A 9,430-nucleotide genomic window follows, 5' to 3' on the forward strand; every position below is an offset into this window, starting at 1 on the left:
CTTCTGCTGCAACTAGGCCTCACCAATAGCCTCTCATAGGCTCTCCTCATGGTGCTAAGCCTCAACTTCTTTGAATGATCCCTTCAGTTCTGGGCCTTCAACTGCAATTGAGGCTGCGCTTTTACCAGTAACCTTCCCTGGCCCCTCACAGTGCCAAAAATCTGCTCTGCATGACCCTTCATTTCTTCAAAGTACCACCTGGGGATTTCTTACATATTACTAAGTTGAGCTGCAGCGCAAGGTACAACCTTGGCTGTCTCTGGAACACAGCTCCTTAATGCTCTCAGAAAACACTTCCCAGAAAATTTCACCTCAGTAATGCTGGTCTCTTCTTACTCACCATTAATGTCTTAGCTCTGGCTAGCCAGCATCAATTGTCCCTGTAGTACCTTCTAGTCTTGACTCTAAAGCCAGAGGCACATGGCCGAAGCTGCTGAGTTCTGCTGCTTGCTGGAACTGGACCATGGTCACCTCGTTCTATTACATTATCATCTTTCAGCTTCCCAACCTCCTCACTGCCTAACCTTGGCTGTCCTGGAACTTGCTCTGAAGATTGGCCTTGAACTCAGAGATCCGCATGGCTCTGTCTCCTGAATGCTGGGATTAAAAATGTGTACCACCACACCTGGTTTCATGACCACTATTCCTCAAGATCTGGATCAAAAGCCTGTGTCTTCCAGCCTCAATTTCTGGACCACAGGCATACCTTCCACTTCTGGATTGTAGTTCATACCAGATTAAAAGTCCAAATGAAAACAGTACCCAGGTAATAACACCTAAGGTAACATAACTGTTCAACCGCAAACACAGGAACAATAAGCTTAGCTGGGTGGGATCTTGCCCCAGGTCACCACTCCCTTAATAAGTTTATTTCCTTGAACACAGGATTCAGCTCTATTTCTCTTCCTGGTCCCTCTTTAATACTTTAACCATACATTTGTATTTTTTTTCTTTTTAAGCTTGCTACACTTTATCAAAACACACTTTATAAGAGTAAACCAGAGGGCAAAGTCCATGCTGGGCTTTTCTGAGACTTCCTTTGTCAATGCAATTAATCTGATTCTCTTTACCTAACCTTAGCCTCAGTCAGACTCTTCAGACAAGGGCAAAAAGCAGCCAGATTCTTCAACAAAATATCACAAGAACAGTCTCTAGGCCACAAAGTGAAATTCTTCTCTTCTGAAACCACTTGAGCCCAGCCCCCATAGTTCAAATCACCCTCAGCACAAATTGTGTCCATGTTCCCACTAGCATTGCATTGCTTAACAAATCCAAAGTCCCCATTCCACATTCCTCCAAACAAAAAACATGGTCAGGCCAACACAGAAATCTCCCACTCCTGGTACCAAATTCTGTCTTAGGGTTTCACTGCTGTGAAGAGACATCGCGAGCAAGGCAACTCTTACAAGCAATAACATTTTATTGAGGCTGGCTTATAGATTCAGAGGTTCAATCCATTACCATCAAGGCAGGAGGCAAGGCAACATTCAGGTAGGCATGGTCCTGGAGGAGCTGAGAGTTCTACATCTTGTTTCAAAGGCAAACGGGAGGAAACTGTCTTCCAGGCAGCTAGAAGGAGGACCTCAAAGCCCACCCCCACAGTGACACACTTCTTCCAACAAGGCCACATCTACTCCAACAAGGTCACACTTCCTAATAGTGCCACTCCCTGGGACACACATATTTAAACCACCACATTCTCTTCAAACTCTTCCATATATCCCTCATAGACATATTGTATTTTTCATTAATTGTTGTTATGTGTTGTGTGTTTAAGTGTATGTGTTTGTGTGTGTTTGTGTGTGCATGTGTGTGTGTGTGTGTGTGTGTGTGGTGTGTGTCTGTTCCAAAACACATAAACACAGCCTGCTCAGTCTGTAGAATGTATGTATGTTTTCAGAGCTGACCATTTTGTGCTCTAGAGACAATTGGTATGTTCTTCCCTGGGGAGGGCTATTTCTGTCCGTCTCAGCATTCCTTCATTGTTTATGGTTCTTTCTGAAGGGTTGAGGCCTCTTGAGCTTCCCCCTTTCCTCATTAGCCTGTCCATGGATATCATCCTTGTCCAGCTCATGTTCAGATAGCCATGTTATTGAGACTATCAATGTCGCTTCTGACATGATGTTCCTAGGAGGTTCAATCTCACAGCAAACTCCCTGTCCCTCTGGCTCTTACAGTGTCTCTCAGTCTCTCCTGGAGGGACTCCTGAGCCTTAGGTTCAGGAGATGTGTTGCAAATGTATCCATTAAACTCTGCATTTTTATGGGTTGTGATTTTCTGTACCTCTCTGTGCAAAGAGAAGTTTCCTTGATGACACGTGAGAGATACATTTATCTGTGGGCATAAAGACAAGTATTTAGAATGTAGTTAGCAATCATGCTAGTTTGGTGAAGTGGCAGTTGTAGCTTCTTCTCCAAGATCCATGAATCACTAGCCCTGGGAAGGTGGTAAAATTTCCATTATCAGGCATGATTTCCTACTTGTTAATCAGGTCTTAAGTCCAACTAGACAGCTGTTGGTTACCACCAAGGTATGCATGTGACTGTACCCTCAGGGTTACAGTGCCGTGCTGGTGGCTGATGTGGTTCGCAGGTGTCATAGTTGGGTAAGTTGATTCCTTCCTTTGGAAGCTTGTATGCTGCCTTCTGGTATCTTGAGAGCTAGTGGTCAGGGAGGATGAATTCTGGTCGGTTCCAGCTCAGGGGCCTCTGGGCCTTGTATGTGAAATGCATGGAAATTCAGCTAAGGAATTCACAACCAACACACTTTAATTAATGGCAATACAGGGCTGGAGAGATGACTCAGCCAGCAAGCTTTACTAGGTGACCACAGTTTGGTTTTAGCACCACTGCAGGCTTCTCACAGGCTCCTGTATCACCAGCCTCAGCAGATCCAGAACCTTCTGAACTGCATGGGCAACAAACTAAAAGAGTTCTCTCTCTCTCTCTCTCTCTCTCTCTCTCTCACACACACACACACACACACACACACCTACACACACATATATTCATACACACACATGCACATCAACACTCACACTTATACACACACTCACACATATACCTTAATATATATATCACAAGGAGAGGAAGAGTAAAAGAGAACTCTCTTCTAAAGTAGAAGCGACATTGATACCTCACTACCAATGCCATGGGCATGCTCAGTGCTGACTGCTAAGAGAGACAGGAACATTCATGTGTAAGCTCACTAAATGTTTAACAATGGTCAGAGGTCAGTAAACAAACTAATTCTTTAAAAGTGATGAACATTTAATGTAGATTTTTCCTCTCACTCAAAACACTTAAGTGACCAGAGCTGAGGTGGGGGGCGGCGGCGGCGGCGGCGGCGGCGGCGGTAGCAGTGGCTGCTCCAGCTGAAGGGCCATCAGCAGTGGAACCAAGGCGACACAGGGTCCAGTTAGGCCCTGCGCCCACGACCACTGACCTTCGCTGACCAGCCGGGCGGCAAGCAACTGCGGTTCTGCGGAGCCTTTCGCTGCACGGAAGCCACTTCAGAACTCGGCTGCCCGCCAGTCAGGAGAGACTCACCGCCATCTTGATCCCGGGCTCCAGAGATCAGTCAGACTGAGGTACACAAACATAATCCTAGGCCCAACACCGCAGGGGTCTGAGCCAGACGGGCGTTGGCCTGCACCCAGGCCCTGGGCTGTTCGAGTGGCCATCGGGGCGCCAACCCAGCCAGGAGTTTTTTTTTTTTTTTGCCCCGGCCGGTGCACGCGCCGCCATTTTGCCTACAGGAGCCAGAGTGCTCGGGAGGGCAGAGACTGCTAACAAGCGTAGCCTGAGGCTAACAAAACGGGGGTCTAGGCCCCAAAAGGCACAGGACTGACCCCAAGAACTGGGCGGCTTGGTGGGCCATCTGTGTGTCAACCAGCCCAGGAGGTTATTAGCACAACAGACTCTCCCGGTGCTTTCGCGGAGCGCGGACGCGCACGCCCGCCATCCGGGTCACCTGGCGGACCCAAATAACAGACATAGCCCTTGGGGAACTTTGCTCGGACCTTGGCCTCCCAGGCGTTTGCCTGGACTCAGGGCCCAGGCGACAAGGCTAACCTAGTGTGCGCCAGCCCGGTTGGGGAAATCGGCTGCCCAGCGGAGTGAGCGGAACACAGGGGAGGTCACAGCAACATTCACCTTCGGAGCTCCCTGGGGGTGCACACGGGTTCCACCTGGTCCACAGACACAATCTGGGGCAAGGCCTCAGGCAGAAGCCCCCAGCTCAAATCTCTCCGCTTCAGATCAGCCTGGGTGGCCGCCACATCTCCAGGTCCCTCAAGAGGCTAGTGGGGGCTTCCGGGCGGCCAGCTGGGAAAAGTCGGTGTGCTCCGATAAATCCTGCGGGCCCCAGCGGGAGCCTTCAGGTGCCTGCTTTGGGATCTGAACAGCCTGGAAAACAGCACCCTGTCTATAGGCAGTGCAGAGTGTAAGCTGTGCACCAGAGGCCAACGGGGAAGGGGCAGCTTGCACTGGTGAGTCCAGCACTGACAAGACCAAGTAACACCAGTGAGAGCTAGATGGCAAAAGGCAAACGCAGAAACGTCACTAACAGAAATCAAGGCAATATGGCAACATCTGAACCAAATTCTCCTCTACCAGCAAGTCCTGGATACCCCATCACACCAGTAAAACAAGATTTGGATTTAAAATCACTGGTCATGATGCTGGTACAGGAACACATGAAGGTCATTGAGGAGAAAATGGATCAAAAGTTAGAAGCCCTTGCAAGGGAAACACAAAAATCATTGAAAGAAATCCAGGAGAATACAAAAGCCAACAAGGAGGAAATGCAAAAAACACTTAAAGAAATACAGGAGAACTTTGCTCAACAGGCTGAGGTCATGAAAGACGAAACACAAAAATCTCTTAAAGAAATACAGGAGAACTTTGGTCAACAGGCTGAGCTCATGAAAGAGGAAACACAAAAATCTCTTAAAGAATTACAGGAAAACACAAACATGCAAGGGAAGGAGCTAAGCAAAACCATCCAGGATCTAAAATCAGAAGTAGAAACAACTAAGAAAACTCAAAGGGAGACAACTTTGGAGATAGAAAGCCTTGGGAAGAAATCAGGGGACAGAGATGCAAATATCAACAACAGAATACAAGAGATAGAAGAAAGAATCTCAGATGCTGAAGATTCCATAGAAACCATGGACTCAACAGTTAAAGAAAATGCAAAGTGCAAAAAGCTTGTAACCCAAAATATCCAGGAAATCCAGGACACAATGAGAAGACCAAACCTAAGGATTATAGGCATAGATGAGAGTGAAGATTTACAACTTAAAGGGCCAGCAAATATCTTCAATAAAATTATGGAAGAAAACTTCCCTAACCTAAAGAGAGAGATGCCCATGAATATACAAGAAGCCTACAGAACTCCAAACAGACTGGACCAGAACAGAAATACTTCCCGTCACATAATAATCAAAACACCAAATGTTCTAAACAAAGAAAGAATACTAAAGGCAGTAAGAGAAAAAGGCCAAGTAACATATAAAGGAAGACCTATCAGAATCACAGCAGACTTTTCACCTGAGACTATGAAGGCTAGAAGGTCCTGGGCAGATCTCATGCAGACTCTAAGAGAACACAAATGCCAACCAAAACTACTATATCCAGCAAAACTCTCAATCACCATAGATGGAGAAACTAAGATATTTCACGACAAAACCAAGTTCACCCAATATCTATCCACAAACCCAGCCCTAAAAAGGATAATAGGAGGACAACACCAATACAAGGAGGGAAACTCCACCCTGAAAAAAGCAAGATAGTAACCTTTCATCAAACCCAAATAAGTTAAGCAATCAAATTTAAAAAATAACGTCAAAAATGATAGGAAGTAACAATCACTATTCCTTAATATCTCTTAACATCAATGGACTCAATGCCCCAATAAAAAGACACAGACTAACTGACTGGATACGTAAACAGGACCCTACATTTTGCTGCTTACAGGAAACACACCTAAGGGTCAAAGACAAACACTACCTTAGAGTAAAAGGCTGGAAGACAATTTTACAAGCAAATGGTCTCAGGAAACAAGCTGGAGTAGCCATTTTAATATCAGATAAAATTGACTTTCAACCCAAAGTCATCAAAAGAGACTCTGAGGGACACTTCTTGCTGGTCAAAGGAAAAATACAACAAGAAGAACTCTCAATCCTGAACATCTATGCTCCAAATGCAAGGGCACCCTCTTTCATAAAAGAAACTTTATTAAAACTCAAAGCACACATTGCACCTAACACAATAATTGTTGGTGACTTCAACACTGCACTTTCCTCAATGGACCGATCAGGAAAACAGAAACTAAACAAGGACACAATGAAACTAATTGAAGCTTTGGACCAATTAGATTTAACTGATATATATAGAACATTCTATCCTAAAACAAAAGAATATACCTTTTTTTCAGCACCTCATGGTACCTTCTCCAAAATCGACCATATAATTGGTCACAAGACAGACCTCAACAAATATAAAAAGATAGAACTAATCCCATGCCTCCTATCTGATCACTATGGAATAAAAGTGGTCTTCAATAGCAACAGAAACAACAGAAAACCCACAAACACGTGGAGATTGAACAATACTCTACTCAATGACACCTTGGTCAAGGAAGAAATAAAGAAAGAAATTAAAGACTTTTTAGAACACAATGAAAATGAAAACACAACATACCCAAATCTATGGGACACAATGAAAGCAGTGCTAAGAGGAAAACTCATAGCCCTGAGTGCCTCCAAAAAGAAAATGGAGAGAGCATACATTACCAACTTAATGACACACCTGAAAGCCCTAGAACAAAAAGAAGCTATCTCACCCAGGAGGAGTAGAAGGCAGGAAATCATCAAACTCAGGGCCGAAATCAATCAAGTAGAAACAAAGAGAACCATACAAAAAATCAACAAAACTAGGAGCTGGTTCTTTGAGAAAATCAACAAGATAGATAAACCCTTAGCCAGACTGACCAAAGGGCACAGAGAAAGTATCCAAATTAACAAACTTAGAAATGAAAAGGGAGACATAACAACGGAAACTGAGGAAATCCAAAAAATCATCAGATCCTACTACAAGAGCCTGTACTCAACACAACTGGAGAATCTGGAGGAAATGGACAATTTCCTTGACAGATACCAAATACCAAAATTAAATCAGGACCAACTAGACCATCTAAACAGTCCCATAAAGCCTAAAGAAATAGAAGGAGTCATAGAAAGTCTTCCAACCAAAAAAAGCACAGGACCAGATGGTTTCAGTGCAGAATTCTACCAGACCTTCAAAGAAGAGTTAACACCAATACTCTTCAAACTATTCCACAAAATAGAAACAGAAGGAACACTACCCAATTCCTTCTACGAAGCCACAATTACGCTGATACCAAAGCCACACAAAGATCCAACAAAGAAAGAGAACTTCAGACCAATTTCCCTTATGAACATCGATGCAAAAATACTCAACAAAATTCTTGCCAACCGAATCCAAGAACACATCAAAACGATCATCCACCATGATCAAGTAGGCTTTATCCCGGGAATGCAGGGTTGGTTCAATATACGGAAATCCATCAATACAATCCACTACATAAACAAACTCAAAGAACAAAATCATATGGTCATTTCATTGGATGCTGAAAAAGCATTTGACAAAATTCAGCATCCTTTCATGCTTAAAGTCTTGGAGAGAACAGGAATTCAAGGCCCATACCTAAACATAGTAAAAGCAATATACAGCAAACCGGTAGCCAGCATCAAACTAAACGGAGAGAAACTTGAAGCAATCCCACTGAAATCAGGGACCAGACAAGGCTGCCCCCTTTCTCCTTATCTTTTCAATATTGTACTTGAGGTACTAGCTCGGGCAATTCGACAACATAAGGAGGTCAAAGGGATACAAATTGGAAAGGAGGAAGTCAAACTATCATTATTTGCAGACGACATGATCGTCTACCTAAGTGACCCAAAGAACTCCACTAGAGAGCTCCTACAGCTGATAAACAACTTCAGCAAAGTGGCAGGTTACAAAATCAACTCAAGCAAATCAGTGGCCTTCCTATACTCAAAGGATAAGCAGGCTGAGAAAGAAATTAGGGAAATGACCCCCTTCACAATAGCCACAAACAGTATAAAGTATCTTGGGGTGACTCTTACCAAACATGCGAAAGATCTGTATGGCAAGAACTTCAAGACTCTGAAGAAGGAAATGGAAGAAGACCTCAAAAAATGGGAAAACCTCCCATGCTCATGGATCGGTAGAATCAATATAGTTAAAATGGCCATTTTGCCTAAAGCACTATACAGATTCAATGCAATACCCATCAAAATCCCAACTCAATTCTTCACAGAGTTAGAAAGAGCAATTATCAAATTCATCTGGAACAACAAAAAACCCAGGATAGCTAAAACTATTCTCAGCAACAAAAGAAAATCTGGGGGAATCAGTATCCCTGACCTCAAGCAATACTACAGAGCAATAGTGTTAAAAACTGCATGGTATTGGTACAGTGACAGGCAGGAGGATCAATGGAACAGGATTGAAGATCCAGAAATGAACCCACACACCTATGGCCACTTGATCCTCGACAAAGAGGCTGAAAACATCCAATGGAAAAAAGATAGCCTTTTCAACAAATGGTGCTGGTTCAACTGGAGGTCAGCATGCAGAAGAATGCGAATTGATCCATCCTTGTCTCCTTGTACTAAGCTCAAATCCAAATGGATCAAGGACCTCCACATAAAGCCAGACACTCTGAAGCTAATAGAAAAGAAACTGGGGAAGACCCTTGAGGACATCGGTACAGGGAGAAAGTTTCTGAACAGAACACCAATAGCGTATGCTCTAAGAGCAAGAATTGACAAATGGGACCTCATAAGGTTACAGAGTTTCTGTAAGGCAAAGGACACCATCAAGAGGACAGATCGGCAACCAACAAATTGGGAAAAGATCTTCACCAATCCTACATCAGATAGAGGGCTAATATCCAATATATATAAAGAACTCAAGAAGTTAGACTCCAGAAAACCGAACAACCCTATTAAAAAATGGGGTACAGAGTTAAACAAAGAATTCTCACCTGAAGAACTTCGGATGGCGGAGAAGCATCTTAAAAAATGCTCCACTTCATTAGTCATTAGGGAAATGCAAATCAAAACAACCCTAAGATTTCATCTTACACCAGTCAGAATGGCTAAGATTAAAAATTCAGGAGACAGCAGGTGTTGGAGAGGGTGCGGAGAAAGAGGAACACTCCTCCACTGCTGGTGGGGTTGCAAATTGGTACAACCACTCTGGAAAGCAGTCTGGCGGTTCCTCCGAAAACTGGGCACCTCACTTCCAGAAGATCCTGCTATACCACTCCTGGGTATATACCCAGAGGATTCCCCACCATGTAATAAGGATACATGCTC

This window comes from Apodemus sylvaticus, chromosome 4, assembly GCF_947179515.1.
Source record: "Apodemus sylvaticus chromosome 4, mApoSyl1.1, whole genome shotgun sequence".
In the NCBI taxonomy this organism is placed as follows: Eukaryota; Metazoa; Chordata; class Mammalia; order Rodentia; family Muridae; genus Apodemus; species Apodemus sylvaticus.